At 38.6% G+C, this 19,385-nt stretch overlaps 1 protein-coding gene across 1 annotated transcript in view; it reads right to left on the bottom strand.

Moving 5' to 3' along the window:
• The window catches only part of LOC138369053 (zwei Ig domain protein zig-8-like), a 351,385-nt gene that overhangs the window by 36,853 nt on the left and 295,147 nt on the right, over nucleotides 1-19,385 (bottom strand). The gene's annotated exons all lie outside the window — the stretch shown is intronic.

Raw genomic sequence — 19,385 nt, 5'->3', positions numbered from 1 at the left:
ACACCCATGATTCCGGTACATTACTCAATACTTCAGCGTTTATGTTGCCGTTCGCGAAGCCGGATCACCGCCTCGGCGCTCAAGAACGCCACATGTGTGTGATGTATGGCGGAGGCGAATCTTGTACCCCTGAAAGACGGCTTGTAATGGCTTACTGTGTCCTCCTCATAATTACCTTACCTCACCTTGCAGCCTTCTTGCACGCTTACACTCATCACCAAACTTATGAGAACATGTGAGTGTGTGAGGAAGTGGTGAGTGTGAGGACCGCGAACATCAGTTATGCTGGCCAAACACCTTTAACCTTTAACCTCTTAGGCCTTTAACACGCGGCTAGAGAACAATTCTAGAAAATTCGAATATTCTAGAAATTTCGACCCGAATCGAGAGGAAGAAAGAAGCTGCTATATAGAGAGTCCCACCACCTGCCACAGTCAGTATAAGTGTAGACGTGGACCAGTACACATGCTGCTCCTCCACTTCATATATAAAGCTTACTTACAGAGTCTGTGAAACTTTGTGAAGTTTCAACAAATTGTAAGAAAGGAAAATATGAAGAAGAAAACGGAAATGTTGAGCCAGAGTGGAAGAGTTTATGTGACCTCTTCCCAGTGTTATATAGTGGTAATGACTTGGCACTTTCCCCTCATAGTTCTTTACCCTTGCAATCAACTTAGCACTTGACGAATCAACACAACGCAACTGGTAATATTTGGCCACCACTGATGACCAAAGCTTGCTGGACTGTGCACTTGGTACTGTGAAGGTGTGGTGGTGTTGTGGATGACTGCTGCAGTAGTGTGGTACTGGTTCCCGAGGAAGAAGAAGAAGGGCACACAGTGTGTGTGTGTGTGTGTAATTACCTAAGTCGAATTACTTAAGTGCAGTTACAGGATGAGAGCTACGCTCGTGGTGTCCCGTCTTCCCAGCAATCTTTGTCATATAACGCTTTGAAACTACTGACGGTCTTGGCCTCCACCACCTTCTCACCTAACTTGTTCCAACCGTCTACCACTCTGTTTGCAAAAGTGAATTTTCTTATATTTCTTCGGCATCTGTGTTTAGCTAGTTTAAATCTATGACCTCTTGTTCTTAAAGTTCCAGGTCTCAGGAAATCTTCCCTATCGAATTTATCAATTCCTCTTACTATTTTGTATGTAGTGATCATATCACCTCTTTTTCTTCTGTCTTCTAGTTTTGGCATATTTAATGCCTCTAACCTCTCCTCGTAGCTCTTGCCCTTCAGTTCTGGGAGCCACTTAGTAGCATGTCTTTGTACCTTTTCCAGTTTGTTGATGTGCTTCTTAAGATATGGGCACCACACAACCGCTGCATATTCTAGCTTTGGCCTAACAAAAGTCGTGAACAATTTCTTTAGTATATCGCCATCCATGTATTTAAAAGCAATTCTGAAGTTAGAAAGCGTGGCATAGGCTCCTCGCACAATATTCTTTATGTGGTCCTCGGGCCACCGATCATGGCTTCAGGTTCTCTACTTCTAAGACTTGTGCCATGACTTACGCAGAAACGGGTCGTTCTTCGTCCCTCTTTGTCACTTTATGGTCATCCCCTTGAGTACAAAGATTCCGCGAAGCTTTTGGGGTTATTCCTTGACACTCGTTTGTCTTGGTCTCCCCATATCTCTTACCTCCGTGTTGAGTGCTCTAAGGCCCTTACCCTCCTTCGGGTCTTGTCCCATACTTCTTGGGGGGCAAATAGGCGAACTCTCCTTGCTTTACATTCCTCTCTCGTCCTGTCTAAGCTCGATTATGGTTGCCCTGCTTACTCGTCTGCTTCTCCTTCTACTCTTCGCCGTCTTGATGCTTTGCACTATACTGGGTTGCGCCTCAGTTCTGGTGCCTTTCGTTCGACTCCCATCCTTAGCTTGTATGTTGACACTGGCTTCCTGTCTCTCCAGGACCGCCGTGATCGCTACTGTCTTCGCTATCTTGCGCGGTCCTTGCAACATCCTTCCTCTCACCTCTGTCGTGCTTTAAGTTTTACCCCTCCTGCGGTTCCTGTTCCTCTTCACCACCTCCCTCTTTCTGTCCGGTTATCTCGCCTACAGGATTCTCTTTCCGTTCGTATTTCTGATGTTTCTCCTCGTGTTGTTCCTTCTTTGCCCCCGTGGAGAGTCCCTCTTCCGCGGTTTTGTACATCCCTGACCTGTATCACTAAAGCTTTTACCCCTCCTACGGTTCAAAAATGCCTTTTCCTCGAGCACTTTTCTTCTCACTCCCGCTCCGTTTCTGTCTTTACCGATGGGTCTAAGTCTGTGGATGGTGTTGGCTACTCTGTTGTTTTTCCTGATCGCACTTATATGTGTCGCTTACCTCCGGAGACTAGCATCTTTACAGCGGAGCTTTATGCTATTCTCTATGCTCTTCGTCTCCTGCTTTCTCGTTGTCAGTCTTCCTTTGTAGTTGTTGTTGACTCTCGTAGTGCCCTCATGGCTCTCGGGTCCTTTAATCCGGTTCATCCAGTAGTTGTCGAGATCCAGCATTGGCTGTTTCTTGTTCAGAGTAAATTTAAGTCGGTTGAGTTTTGTTGGGTTCCCAGCCATATTGGTGTGTCTTTAAATGAACGTGCGGATGCTGCCGCCAAGGAAGCTGTCCGCTCTTGTCCCATCTCTCGTAAAGGTATTCCATATTCCGACTTTTACCCGGTTATCCATTCCTCCGTCCTTACCCGTTGGCAGGCTTCTTGGTCGTCTGTTACTGGTAACAAACTACGTACTCTGAAATGTTGTGTTTCCTCGTGGCCGTCCTCCTACCACCATAACCGGCGTTGGGAAACGGCTCTGGCGAGGTTGCGTATTGGCCATACTCGCTTAACCCATGGTCACTTGATGGAGCGCTGCTCTGTTCCTTATTGTCCTAGTTGCATTGTCCCTCTTACAGTCGTGCATGTCCTTCTTGAATGTCCTGACTTCCAGGACGAGCGTGTGTCTTGCTTTCCGACCGCCCCTCGCGGTCACCTGTCCCTCAATAGAATTCTTGGTGACTCGGATACTTTTGATATCGTTCGCCTAATGCGTTTTTGTTCCCGTATTGGCATCCTTGGTGATATTTAGCGCTCTCTGATTATTCTGCACATTTGATGGTGCTACATAGCCTTCCCGGTTTGGTGCCTTCTTTTGATAATTACTTACTTTATGTGGTCCTCAGGTGATAATTTTCTATCTAGAACCACCCCTAGATCTCTTTCTTTATCAGAATTCTTTAAAGATTTCTCACATAATATATAGGTTGTGTGAGGTCTATGTTCTCCTATTCCACATTCCATAACATGGCATTTATTAACATTAAATTCCATTTGCCAAGTGGTGCTCCATATACTTATTTTGTCCAGGTCTTCTTGAAGGGCATGACAATCATCTAAATTTCTTATCCTTCCTATTGTCTTAGCGTCATCAGCAAACATGTTCATATAATTCTGTATACCAACTGATAGATCATTTATGTAGACAATAAACATCACTGGTGCAAGAACTGAACCCTGTGGTACTCCACTTGTGATATTTCTCCAGGCCGATACATTGCCTCTGATTATTGCCCTCATTTTTCTATCAGTCAGAAAATTTTTCAAAAGGGGGCATTCGAATGGTTTCGGAAAAGTTGTTCAATATCATCCAATATTTTTGGACTAGTTGTATATGAAAAGGGCTGCAATTGTTCCAAGTTTCAGTACTGCAGCGTAAATAGAAAGGGAGATTTTTTTTTCAACGAATTTTACACATTTTCAAGTTTAAATAAACAAACACACCTTTCAGATATAATCATTCTATGACACTTTTCTGACACATTAGCATATAATAAAGGATTGGTAGTGAGATAGTTTCCAAAGCATCTTTAGTTTTCCTAATACAAATAGTCAAAGTTCCCCCCAAAAATTATGTAAATATGTCATGTTTATTGCTATTATAAAATCAATAAATGAACTTAGGGAAAAACGTTCACTACCGATTTTAGAGACATACACTTTACATATAAGGTGTAAGTTTCATGTAAATTGAATAAAAAATGAAAGTTATATGAACGTTTGTTATTTGAAAATAAATACGAAAATAATAAAGTCTAAGGTGCTGCCATCTCTGGCTGAGGTTGACATCAACCAGTTTCATGCAAATCGTCCGATAAAAAAAAAATATGAAAAAAATATTTTAACTTAAATTTTTTTCTGATAAAACTAATTATAATATTTTTTAAATATATGCTATAGTGATAGCTGAGGGTCATAGACATGATTTCAGTTGACACTTGTGTTTGATAATCGTTTTTGACCATTTTGGCATAATTTTGACACCTTCAATATTTGTGTTCTCCCTTCCCATTTATGCTATGATGCTGAGACTTGGGGTAGATGAAACTCTTTTCATGTACAACTCGTCAAAAAAGTTTGATTGAAATTGAACCAGTTTTTATTTATTGCATATTTTGAGCAAATTTGGAAGTAACGCCCCCTGAATTCATCCATGTTAGAAGCTTACCTGTCCCCCCTCCAATATTTTTCAGTTTCCAGAAGAACCTCTTGTGTGGAACTCTGTCGAAAGCCTTTTTTAGGTCCAGATATATGCAGTCAACCCAACCATAACTTTCCTGTAATATCTCTGTGGCTCGATCATAGAAACTGAGTAAATTCGATACACAGGATCTTCCAGATCGAAAACCATACTGTCTGTCTGATATTATATCATCTCTCTCCAGGTGTTCTACCCATTTAGTTTTGATTAGTTTTTCCAATACTTTCACTATTACACTTGTCAATGATACAGGTCTATAACTGAGGGGGTCTTCCCTGCTGCCACTTTTGTAGATTGGAACTATGTTAGCATGTTTCCACACGTCTGCTACGATTCCTGTACACAGGGATGCCTGAAAGATCAGGTGAAGTGGAATGCTGAGCTCAGATGCACATTCTCACAGAACCCATGGTGAAACTCCATCTGGGCCAGCTGCTTTGTTCTTACTGAGCTCCTTTAGCATATTTTCCACTTCATCTCTAGACACCTCTATCCGCTCCATGTTGTTCTCTGGAATTCTTATTGTGTCTGGTTCTCTGAAGATTTCATTTTGTACAAACACACTTTGGAACTTTTCATTTAATGTTTCTCACATTTCCTTTTCATTTTCCGTGAATCTGTTTCCCATTTTCAACCTCTGGATACTATCCTTTACCTGCAATTTGTTGTTTATAAATTTGTAGAATAGGCCAGGTTCTGTTTTACATTTATCCGCTATTCCTTTTTCAAAATTTCTTTCTGCCTCTCTCCTTACTGCCGTATAGTTATTTCTCGCATCTTTGTATTGCTGGTATGTTTGGGGGTTTGGCCTCTTCCTATACTGATTACATTTTTGAGTCTTTTGGTCTCTGGCCCTCTCACAATTTCTGTTGAAACAATCCTGTTTTCTGGCCCTGCATCTCTGTTTTGGTATGAATGTTTGTGTGCCTTCCTCGTATAGTTAAAAAATTTTGGCATACATTTAATTTACTTCCCTGCCTAGGAACAAGTCTGTCCAATTACACTCATTAAAAAAAATTTCGAAGTTTCCCATAGTGACCTCTCCTAAAATCTAGTTTATCAACTGTTTCAATGTCCCCATTTTCATCTAGATGATATCTTAAAGCATAATCAATGTCTAACAGGACGTGATCACTCTTTCCCAAAGGAGAAAGGTACTGAATGTCAAATATCTCTTCTTCTTTCCTGGTGAATACTAGATCCAGTACTGACGGTACATCTCCTTCCCTCATTCTTGTGGCCTGCTTTATGTGTGGATACAAGAATGTCTCCAGAATGAGGTTCACAAATCTGCATGTCCAAAAGTCCTCCGTTCTTGCTTCATAGGCCTCCCAGTCTATTGCTTTAAAGTTGAAGTCCCCCAGTATCAACAGTCATGATTTATCATTATCTGCTTTTACAATAATATATCTCATGACCATTATGAGGCCCTCTCGTTTGTCATACAGTTCTTCCTTTGTCCATGTGTTGCTTGTTGGTGGGCTGTAGGCATTTAAAATTATCATCATATCATCCTGATTCCAGATCTGCAATGCCATTATGTCAATACCTCGAGGGTTTTCAAATATTAACTCTCTTACCTTTAGGTATTTTTTCACCAGCACAGCCACTCCTCCTCCCTTCCTAGTTTTCCTGTCACGTCTCCAAACTGAATAGCCTCTTGGGAATATATCATTTATTATATTTCCTTCAAGTTTCGTCTCTGATAATGTGACAATATCTGGGACCCTAAGCTGGAATATATCTTGCAACTCCAAAGTTTTTGACCTCACTCCATCTATGTTGGTATATACAATTTTCAGGAACATGTTCCCTTTTCCTTTGCTCTTTATTCCCCCTTCTACTACTGATCTTGTTGCTTTCCTTTTATGTTCCATTTCACAAGCTTTCCAGTCCCTGTCACTTTGTAGAAAAAATAATTTCTGTTTTCTTCATTTCTATCTCCATTTAGACGTTTTGCCTCAATTAGGTTCATTTTCAGCTTTTCTCTGTCTTCCTTGGAGAGGTCTTGTCTTATTGACCAAAGTTTGCCAACCTCATAACTCTGCAATTTCCTGGCATTTCTAAGCACTTCCATTATGTTTTTCACTCCATTGAACGTCTTCCTTAAGGGGCGGTTCTTGTCTTTCTCATATTTTCCTATTCTTCTAAAATCACTGACATTTTCCTTTGAGCCTTCTCCTAAACCTACTATTTTCTCTATGATTTTCATCTCTTCTGCTACTCGGTCCACCCTAGATGAAATTTCCTTCTCTAAACATCCAAAAATTATTATGGACTTAGTTCTATCTGCAGTGTTTTGTACTAGTTTACTGTTGTGTGTGTGTGTGTGTGTGTGTGTGTGTGTGTGTGTGTGTGTGTGTGTGTGTGTGTGTGTGTGTGTGTGTTGTTACCTATCGTACGTTACGGCTCGTGACCCTACAACAGCTAACTTTAAAAAAAGGTCTAGGGTTACTAAAAAACTGCTGTTCACAAGAGCGGGTCACCAGTATAACCCCTTGATAAGTAATGAGCACTTTGTTAAAAATCTTCCTTTAGGACTGAAAAATTATACATATAACTTATAATATATATATTGAATACAGTATAATATAAAAACACAGATGGTAAAGTTAACTTATACAACAAACCAAAAGTATTGTCATCACACTTAATATAATATAATAAAATATGGCACAACATGAAGTAACAGACTTATCTCCAACATGTTATTCCTTCGAGTCCCTTGAAGCTACTGACTCCTCGCTCTCCGTCTGTACCCATAATTCTCTCCCGTCTGCCTCATCCAGGATGAGGGATGGAAACTAAAGACTTTAATATTTAAAACTAATTGAACAACCACTTGTTCTCAAAACACATAAGAATGCAAATTACATATAATAGTTACTTGCAAAATATATAAGTACAATGCCACCTGCTTAATTACAGTAAATAAACAATTACATAAACTTAATAAAAGTGACATCTGGAACTCCCAAACTGAACAGGTCCAGCAATTCTAACTTCCCGAATCTAACAGGTATTGGACGTGTGAAGAGCAACCGCGCTCCTGTCTCCACTGACGCTGCCCCACCACACGATAATTTACAAAAATATAATGTGTGTACATATATGATGAAATGGAACAAAAGTTTATTTTAAATTTATATACATATTAAGCTAGGAGTACGTAACACTTCCACCTCCAAGAAAAAAAATGCAATGGATTGAAGATCAATGGCATTTTTTCAAAGTAAAATGTATGACATTTGAAATTTATGGTATTGATTACACCAAACATGTAAAAGTAATAAGAACACATTTCTGGACAAAAATGAAAACACTCCAAATATAGTCTTACAGGAAACTCAGAAATTTCAGTCTTATGACTATGTTCTACATATGTGTCACTGGAGTATACAAATTTATCTCTCCAGGGTACTATCTCATTTATTTCACTTTGTTTCAGATCATATTTCACACTCCTATCTACATTATTATCATTAGCATGAATAGAATTGTCAATAAACGTAGCTGCTTTCACACAGTTATCACGGCAATTTATCTTTCTATCTGTTTCCACTATTTCTCTAAGATCAGTCCCGTATTTCCATGTGATCCCTTTTCCACATGGTGAATTTTTCCAAGACAGCCTCCATTTTCCATTACTCCCTTTTTCTGGAGCTGAACTGCTTAATTGAAGCTGACTGGATGTTGAGTAAATTTGGGACTTCTCCTGGGTATGCTCTGACACAGACATCTGCTCTTCATCACTCTGGATCCTCTGTGGAACACATACTCTCGCCCAATGGATACTAAAATTAGAGAAATTAGCATTAAACCCCACAATTATGTAAAAAACTTTCCCATTCATAGAACCTTCCGAAACACAACACACCGACTTAGCAACCCTTTGACCTTCAAACCAAGAAATACAACCCAAGATAAGTGCAAAGACTACCTGATCGAACTGACTCAGATGATCCATAAGGAACACAGAAATCAATTGCCTCATAACTCTGTCATAACGATCAGTGAAAGAAAACAGGCATATGCCTAGGCACCATATCTCAATCAGAACTCCGAAGACAAGTTCACACCTCCTGATGGTGAACTTGAACACAATACACACTTTCATCAACCGTCTAGTCTGCCAAAAGACTAAATAAAACATGCCGAAAACTTTACAACCCTCACCATCACTTCCCAAGTGATTTACGTCTGATGACAACCAATCAACCAAGAGGTTTAAGGGTCTTAACATCTTGAAGATGCACAGCAGATTACCTGAGAAACGCCCAAGGACAATCTGAAACCCTTCACAATGATTAACTCTAGGTAGGATAACCTTATCCCCCAACTTGAAATACACACCTGGAGCCTCAAACATCTGCTCCCCAGTATGAATAAATCCTTCACCACCAATATGACTCTGAAAGTCAACTCCAATATGACTCTGAAAGTCAACACCACACTTGAGTGGAACATACACTTTTATCACTCGTGCATCAAAATTAACTGGATCTGAATATAGAGACACTGATCTAGTATAACTCACCACTTCCTCAGAACTACTGGTTGCACAACCTACTTGAGTAAACTCTCTCTCTGCTCCACCACAAGGCTGGACAAAGATGTCCCACAGTCCATTACTTCACAAGAAAATGGCTCCTGCAGAATAAAAGTAGATTTCAACATCCTACACACACTCTGACTCAATGTACACAATGAGAAATACTTACTCCTCATGGAATAAGAATCACAACTCCGCAACTTAGATCCAAATGCTACTTTACCACTCTTAATTGTTTTACCAAAATTTCCTCCCATGACTTCTGGAGCTGCTTGGAGTACTGTCCGCTCACAATCAATAATATCACTACCAAGCTGGGTCACATTCTCACAGACAACTGAAGAGGGAGGCTCAATGTTTCTCCATCTACTCAACAGAAGCTGATCCTCTGGCTGCTTTCCCACACTCTCCAGAACTGGATCTACAGTACAGACTGTCTCCTTGCTTCTCTCTGAAATCTTAGGGTCAGTTCTACTCAATGCACTTAAATTAAGGGAATCTGAAACGAGCGGGCAAGTAACAGGTAGTTTGACCTCCTCCCCTATTATATCACCTTGACTAGGGTGAGGCGGGGCCTCCACAATGGACTTACTCTCGACAACTGATTCTAAACTTGGAGTGAGCGAGAATACTTCTGCCAACCCGACATCTTGTCCTAAGCCATTCACTTGGCTGGAATACAATAGAGTCGTGGCTTTTAAGTTTCTCTCAACTCCTGGCACAACGTTCGTCGTGAGCGGGCAAGACAATGGTACATGGACATCCTTTCCCAATTTATTGGAATAAAGCAGAGTCATAGTATCAGGCTTACTCTCAACAACTAAATCGGCCACACAGGAATCTGGAACAACCACATCCCACTTCTCCACTGAAGGGGTACTGGTTACTGGAACAAATGCTTTAGTAACAACATTAGAACTGACAACTGGATTTATAATAGTACTGACATCAGCACAGGTAGAATGGACAAAACCATCTACTACAACAGGTTGTTCATTCATAGAACTAACTTCAGCACAGGCAGAATAAACATGGTCTGCAACTGGCTGTTTACACAAACGGGGATCATTCTCACCCACAACATGATTTATGGCCACATCATTACCCAATATAACATCCACACCTGGGATGGGCAACTGTGTACTAACACCCACAGTGCATAAACTTGGTGTAATGGTGGATCTGAAATTAATGTCTATTAGAGGTACAGTCTTACATCCTGCAACACTCTGAAGAACAACAAACTTTCCAGTATCTCTCTTTTCAACATCAGAAAGAATAATGGATGAAATTATGGTTTGGGAAGCACCTGTATCACGAAGAATAACCACTGGCTTCCACTTCCCATTAATACACAAAACTTCACCTGAACACATATATGGTGAATACTGTTTCACCCAATTGGGGTTTACAGTTACATGTTTATTAGTAAGTTTATTTTGCACACCTCTGCAATAAATGAGACCAGTTGGTCGTAACTCAGGGTGCAATATAAAACAGGAATTAATTCCATGGCCTTTTCTCTTACAATGGGAACAGGACCCTACAGTGGACACACTGGTAGAACCAACTGTAGGTTTAGAAATAACCTTATTATTATTTGACATTCCTGACAATGAAGTAGCAGGGTTAGGTTTTGTAAGAGAAGAGCTCATGGGAGTAACTGGAGCACTAGGACTGGATGGATTCTGATAAGGAGTTCGGTGAGCATTATAATTTACTCTACGAGTAAACTTAGGTGAAGTGGCCGTAAACTGGGCCTTAGTCAACAACTCGTGCTCATCCGCGAGCTTTGACAGCTCATAAATGTCTGTTACATTCTTTTGTTCTGCCATAAAAGTAGACAACTTGTCTGGGAGACATGACAATACTTCTTCCATGATAAGAAGATTCTTTAGAGAATCAAACTCAGTTACTGAAAGTGACTTTAACCATCTGTTGCAAAAATTCGTCTTCTGACGAGTAAAATCTGCTATTGTCTGATCACTTACCCTCCTTAGGTTCCGAAACTTCTGCCTGTGTGCCTCTGGATTTAATTGATACGCATTTAAGATGCTTTTCTTTACAAATTCGTAATCAAAGCTATGAGCGTCGGATAGGGATGTAAAAACCTCCTGACTACGCCCCTTAAATTGAGATTGCATAATGGCTACCCACTGATCCCTTGGCCAGTTCATACTGATGGCAATTTTATAAAAATGGGCAAAGAAAACCTCAGGATCCTCCTCATTGAACTTTGGTAATTCTATATACTTATGCGTCCTGATGGGATTATTATCACTATTTGTTGAAACATTACTAGTATTTCCATGCCCAGCTGCCATACGCTGTGTTTCAAGCCTGAAGTTAGTGTCAGCCATTTGTTGTTGAATCTCTAATTGCCTAGTTTGTTCCTTGGCTTGTTGCTTCTTTGTGGCTTCTAGTTGCAACTCAATTAAACATCTTCTATTTTGTGCCTCAAGTTCTAAACGCCTAGTCTCAAGCTCCCTCTGCTGAGCTTTAACCTCTAACTTTTGCTGTTCTTTTTGAGCTTCAAGCTCTCTTTGACGAGCTTCAGCCTCTAATATTTTCTGTTCTTTTTGAGCATCAAGCTTAGCATATGCTATTTGCGCTTCTAACTCAAGACGCTTTAACATCACCTGATCACTCGACTCCTCTCTTAACTCCTCTAGACTTTCTTCGTCTAACTCCCCATTCTCAACAAAATGTGTCACAATGACTTTCAATATTTGGGCTTTAACCATTCTATTGTTGGCGGTCAAATCCAAATGATTTGCCATTTGTATTAACTCAGTCTTTTTAAGGCTCTGAATCCCTTCAAAGTCTGGGTGAGCCAACAACGACGACACTTGACTCTCCATCGTTACTAACACTTGGCACTTGATTCACAACAATAATTAAAACAATGGCACTGCACTACACTTCACTGTAAAATTGTCACCACACTGAAAATTCGCTTGGCCTCACTGCACAAACAAATATATAGGATGACTTACCTCAAAATCGTGAAACGTTGTTACTTGACACACAGGAAGGCTTGCTTGGCACATGGAATAGTTCTTAAGAAACACACAGACACCTAGCACACTGGTACCTAGGAAGGCAAGGTTAGATTAGCACAGTTAAGTTTAAGTGGGAACAATATTTCCCGGCACAGGCCCCCATAACTCTTTGTTACCTATCGTACGTTACGGCTCGTGACCCTACAACAGCTAACTTTAAAAAAAGGTCTAGGGTTACTAAAAAACTGCTGTTCACAAGAGCGGGTCACCAGTATAACCCCTTGATAAGTAATGAGCACTTTGTTAAAAATCTTCCTTTAGGACTGAAAAATTATACATATAACTTATAATATATATATTGAATACAGTATAATATAAAAACACAGATGGTAAAGTTAACTTATACAACAAACCAAAAGTATTGTCATCACACTTAATATAATATAATAAAATATGGCACAACATGAAGTAACAGACTTATCTCCCACATGTTATTCCTTCGAGTCCCTTGAAGCTCTCCGTCTGTATCCATAATTCTCTCCCGTCGGCCTCATCCAGGATGAGGGATGGAAACTAAAGACTTTTTAATATTTAAAACTAATTGAACAACCACTTGTTCTCAAAACACATAAGAATGCAAATTACATATAATAGTTACTTGCAAAATATATAAGTACAATGCCACCTGCTTAATTACAGTAAATAAACAATTACATAAACTTAAAAAAAGTGACATCTGGAACTCCCAAACTGAACAGGTCCAGCAGTTCTAACTTCCCGAATCTAACAGGTATTGGACGTGTGAAGAGCAACCGCGCTCCTGTCTCCACTGACGCTGCCCCACCACACGATAATTTACAAAAATATAATGTGTGTACATATATGTTGAAATGGAACAAAAGTTTATTTTAAATTTATATACGTATTCAGCTAGGAGTACGTAACATGTGTGTGTGTGAGTGTGCGCGTGTGTGTGTTCATCAGCACACCATTAAGGGGTCCACTATGTCTCCCTCGGCTCCCTTCAGAAATCGATTCAGATCTAATTCACATTCACAGATCTAATCTCTGCGAGCCTGAACACCCCACTGCTGTTAGCTTCCTCAACTGTATGAATTCCTGCTTCCTCATACCCTTAATCACTAGACCTACTAGAATCACTGATAGCACTGCCACGACGCTCGATCACATCTGGACAAACATAACCTCTCCGCTTACTTCAGGTATAATCACCGATAGCACTACAGATCATTACCCCACATTTCTCTTAACTAACATTAGCAAACCACCTCTTGAGTCAAGAGTGATACGTTTTAGACTACACAATGAAACTGCTATAGACAATTTTATAACTGCTGCTGATAATGTCAACTGGGAGTCCGAGTTAGGTAACATAGTGGACATCAACCTTGCAGTACAATCTTTTCTTCAAAAAACTCTTAGCCTTTATAATACCCACTGTCCTATGCTTACAAAACAAGTCACAACCAAAAGGCTTAACAATCCCTGGCTTACAAAGGGAATACTTAAATCTATTAATAAAAAACATGACCTTGAGAAGAAGTATAGGTTAGGAATTGTCTCCAAAGAATTCTCAAAGAATTACTCATTATTGCTGTCTAAGATAATTAGACGAGCCAAAACTAAATACTACGAAGATAAATTTACCCAAATAAAGAGCAACATTAAACAAACTTGGAGAACAATTTCTCAAATATTGGGATCAAAGAAGTCTTTAAATAACAAACCGACTCTCCTGTCTAATAACGATGGTCAGCTTTCAGCCTCTGATTCTGCTACTGAGTTCAATAGGTTCTTCTCTTCCATTGGTTCATCCCTTGCAAATGATATTCCATCTTCCAGTACAGACATTAATGACTATCTTTCAGGTAACTATCCACAGTCTCTGTACCTAAAGCCTATTAATTCCACTGACGTCAATGAGATAATCCTTTCCCCTAAAACCAAGTCTGGTGCCCTTGAGGAGATACCAACTTTAATTTACAAAAAAGCCTCCAGATCTTTAGCCCCTGCTATTGCTTTGCTCTTCAACAAGTCACTTGAACTCCAAACCTTCCCAGATATTCTAAAAAAAGCGAGAGTAACGCCTGTCCACAAATGTGGTAATCTCACAGATGTTAACAACTACAGACCTATATCTATCCTGCCAAACTTGTCAAAAATTTTTGAAAAACTAATCTATAAGCAGCTTTACTCATATCTAGCCAAACTCAATATACTTAGCCCTTGCCAATATGGCTTCAGACCCAAAAAAAGCACTAACGATGCACTTATTAGTATGCTTAACTCGATTCATACAGCTCTTGATAAAAAAGAGTTCTCTGTTGGGTTGTTTCTGGACCTGCGTAAAGCTTTTGACACTGTCAACCACCAAAACCTTCTTCTTAAATTACATCATTATGGAGTCAGAGGACACTCCCTACAATACCTCAAATCCTACCTTACTGACAGGCTCCAATATGTTTCTGTGAATAATACAATTTCTCCCACCCTACCCATCAACATTGGTGTTCCCCAGGGCAGCATACTTGGCCCTCTCCTCTTTCTCATCTACATTAATGACCTTCCAAATGCCTCCCAACACCTCAAACCAATTCTATTTGCTGACGACACAACCTTCATTTACTCCAGTCCTGATCCCCTTGCTCTAAATGCCACAGTAAATACTGAGCTAAATAAAGTCCATCTGTGGCTAACTGCCAACAAACTCACCCTTAACATTGACAAAACCTTTTATATTCTGTTTGGCAATAAATCCTCTAATCAAATAAATCTCAAAATAAACAATACCCAAATTTGTAACAAATTAGATGGCAAATTCCTTGGCATTCTCATTGACCACAAGCTTAATTTCCAGGGACACATTCTAAACATATCAAAAAAAGTTTCAAAAACTGTGGGCATTCTTTCTAAGATCAGATATTATGTACCACGCCCTGCCCGAGTGACTCTCTATTACTCCCTTATCTATCCATATCTCAACTATGGTATTTGTGCTTGGGGCTCTACTACCCAAAATCACTTACGTCCTCTAATTACTCAACACAAAGCTGCTATTAGGACAATATCCAATTCTGGCCCCAGACATCACTCGGTACCCCTACTTAAATCTCTGAATATGTTAGACATTAAGTCACTGCACATTCTCTCATGTGTATTATACATATATAAAACGCTAAACTATAATGCCAATCCTGATCTCAAAAGCTTCATAGAAGGTTATATCAGAACCCATGAGCATCACACCAGAAATAAATACAGTTTTGATATTCCTAGAGTACGACTTAATCAAACTAGAAATGCTCTACAAATCAAGGGGCCCAGAATGTGGAATGACCTTCCCAACCTTGTTAAAGACTGTACCTCTCTCAACCAGTTTAAGTTAAAAGCGAAGCTATACCTAATAAATTCCCTGTAACCTACCTTACCCTTCTATTGTCAACCAATGTCTGTTTTTTTCTTTAAAGAGCGCTGTTTGTCGACATAATTGTATTTGTGCTGCTTTTTCATCTATGTTTTCATTTCTTGTTTTCATTCTACTCATTATGCTCAATTAGTATTAAGCTTGTCATTTAAGTTTATCATGCCCGAAACGCTTTGCGTAATAGTGGCTTTAGGCATTGTATGTACTAGCTATACCTATAAGTTAAACAATCCTTGTAAATATTTATTGTATGTATGTACCTTACCTAAATAAAATTGTATTGTGTTGTATTGTATTGTATAATTATTAGTGTCGGAAGCGAATGGGGAGGGAAGTCTTTTATAATTAAACTGACAATTAATATTGTAGCAATTATTAGTATTAAGGTTTCCTTTCTAATTATGAGCGTTTAGGGATGGTTGGTGCAGCTCCACATATTTGATGACCATCTTCATCAAATGGGTAATATTTATTTAATATGTACAACGTATATCTAATTAGTTCATCAAAGTATTAATCTATACTTTGTGAATGTCTGTCTATCTGTAAAACTGGTGGCCAGAGGGTTGAGAGCTGCCTCACTCAAACTGGCATAGGGAATGGTCAGGGGTATAGGTTGAACATAGGTCCCAAACAGGATACCCATCCAGGGATTAATATCCTGGTTGTAGAGCTCCATTACCTCCCAGTGAAGTTAATATAGTTCTGGGTTGGTTGGCTTCTGTACCATCATGGCTGAGTCGGTTAAGGCAGGTGTCTGGGATCCATCAGAACGCTGGTTCGGGTCCCCCCCCCCCCCCCCCCCCCACGGCCTCACTCTGATCAAACAAAGTTATCAGTGTTTCAACCTTGGTGAAAGTTATCACTATTTCAAGCTTGGTCAAAGTTATCATTATTTCAAGCTTGGTCAAAGTTATCACTATTTCAAGCTTGGTCAAAGTTATCAGTATTTCAAGCTTGGTCAAAGTTATCAGTATTTCAAGCTTTGTCAAAGTTATCAGTATTTCAAGCTTGGTCAAAGTTATCAGTATTTCAAGCTTGGTCAAAGTTATCAGTATTTCAAGCTTGGTCAAAGTTATCAGTATTTCAAGCTTGGTCAAAGTTATCAGTATTTCAAGCTTAGTCAAAGTTATCAGTATTTCAAGCTTGGTCAAAGTTATCAGTATTTCAAGCTTGGTCAAAGTTATCAGTATTTCAAGCTTGGTCAAAGTTATCAGTATTTCAAGCTTGGTCAAAGTTATTACTATTTTCAAGCTTGGTCAAAATTATGAGTATTTCAAGCTTGGCCAAAGTTATCAGTATTTCAAGCTTGGTCAAAGTTATCAGTATTTCAAGCTTGGTCAAAGTTATCAGTATTTCAAGCTTGGTCAAAGTTATCAGTATTTCAAGCTTGGTCAAAATTATGAGTATTTCAAGCTTGGTCAAAGTTATCAGTATTTCAAGCTTGGTCAAAGTTATCAGTATTTCAAGCTTGGTCAAAGTTATCAGTATTTCAAGCTTGGTCAAAGTTATCAGTATTTCAAGCTTGGTCAAAGTTATCAGTATTTCAAGCTTGGTCAAAGTTATCAGTATTTCAAGCTTGGTCAAAGTTATCAGTATTTCAAGCTTGGTCAAAGTTATCAGTATTTCAAGCTTGGTCAAAGTTATCAGTATTTCAAGCTTGGTCAAAGTTATCAGTATTTCAAGCTTGGTCAAAGTTATCAGTATTTCAAGCTTGGTTAAATTTATCAGTATATCTGTGAAGTATGTGAAGCTGTCAGATGCCAAGGTTGCAACTATATTCATCTGTGGAATATTACGAAGCAGATGAGGATTAGTCTGGTTATTTTTTCCTTCAAGACCCATAATTTTTAAGTCTGCTGGAAGCGATCTCTTGAGGTTATCTTGAGATGATTTCGGGTCTTTAGTGTCCCCGCGGCCCGGTCCACGACCAGACTTCCACCCCCAGGAAGTAGCCCGTAGCAGCTGTCTAACTCCCAGGTACCAATATAGTCTCCCCTCTTGTCTGTGTTTCTGCTTAAAATGTTGCGTCAGGAGGTTTCTTTCTACACCCTCTACTAAGTTTGCTCTCCATGTCTCTTCTTCCTCTCTTGGAGTGACTGATTCCCAGTCAACTTGCCCCATGGTTGAACTCTCCCATTATTAGTAAGTTTGTTCTCAATCTACGGGATAATTCAGTTACACTTTTGATATATATATATATATATATATATATATATATATATATATATATATATATATATATATATATATATATATATATATATATATATGTCGTACCTAGTAGCCAGAACGTACTTCTCAGCCTACTATGCAAGGCCCGATTTGCCAAATAAGCCAAGTTTTCATGAATTAATTGTTTTTGACTGCCTAACCTACCTAACCTAACCTAACTTTTTCGGCTACCTAACGTAACCTAACCTATAAAGATAGGTTAGGTTAGGTTAGGTTGGGTTGGTTAGGTTCGGTCATATATCTACATTAATTTTAACTCCAATAGAAAAAATTGACCTCATACATAATGAAATCGGTAGCTTTATCATTTCATAAGAAAAAAATATGAGGAAATATATTAATTCAGGAAAACTTGGCTTATTAGGCAAATTGGGCCTTGCATAGTAGTCCAAAAAGTGCGTTCTGGCTACTAGGTACGACATATATATATATATATATATATATATATATATATATATATATATATATATATATATATATATATATATATATATGTCGTACCTAGTAGCCAGAACTCACTTCTCAACCTACTATTCAAGGCCCGATTTGCCTAATAAGCCAAGTTTTCCTGAATTAATATATTTACTATATTTTTTTTCTTATGAAATGATAAAGCAACCCTTTTCTCTATGTATGAGGTCATTTTTTTTTTATTGGAGTTAAAATTAACGTAGATATATGACCGAACCTAACCAACCCTACCTAACCTAACCTAACCTATATTTATAGGTAAGGTTAGGTTAGGTAGCCAAAAAAAGCTAGGTTAGGTTAGGTTAGGTAGGTTAGGTAGACGAAAAAACATTAATTCATGAAAACTTGGCTTATTAGGCAAATCGGGCCTTGAAATCGGGCCAGCAAATCGGGCTGAGAAGTGCGTTCTGGCTATTAGGTACGACATATATATATATATATATATATATATATATATATATATATATATATATATATATATATATATATATATATATATATATATATATACATATATATATATATGTCGTACCTAATAGCCAGAACGCACTTCTCAGCCTACTATTCAAGGCCCGATTTGCCTAATAAGCCAAGTTTTCATGAATTAATGTTTTTTCGTCTACCTAACCTACCTAACCTAACCTAACCTAGCTTTTTTTGGCTACCTAACCTAACCTTACCTATAAATATAGGTTAGGTTAGGTTAGGTAGGGTTGGTTAGGTTCGGTCATATATCTACGTTAATTTTAACTCCAATAAAAAAAAATTGACCTCATACATAGAGAAAAGGGTTGCTTTATCATTTCATAAGAAAAAAATTATAGTAAATATATTAATTCAGGAAAACTTGGCTTATTAGGCAAATCGGGCCTTGAATAGTAGGCTGAGAAGTGAGTTCTGGCTACTAGGTACGACATATATATATATATATATATATATATATATATATATATATATATATATATATATATATATATATATATATATATATATATATATATATAGACTTGTTCGGCTGAAGGCATATTGTTAAGTTCTTCTTTAGTAAATACAGATATAAAATATTTGTTAAAAATACTACTCATCTCCTTGTCATTATCCGTTATATGACCTGTCTCAGATTTTAATGGACCTATCCTTTCCCTAGTCTTGGTTCGA

Source organism: Procambarus clarkii, chromosome 3, assembly GCF_040958095.1.
Source record: "Procambarus clarkii isolate CNS0578487 chromosome 3, FALCON_Pclarkii_2.0, whole genome shotgun sequence".
NCBI classification, from domain to species: Eukaryota; Metazoa; Arthropoda; class Malacostraca; order Decapoda; family Cambaridae; genus Procambarus; species Procambarus clarkii.
Note: the sequence above shows the minus strand (reverse complement) of the source record. Positions and strands in the feature narration are given on the sequence as shown.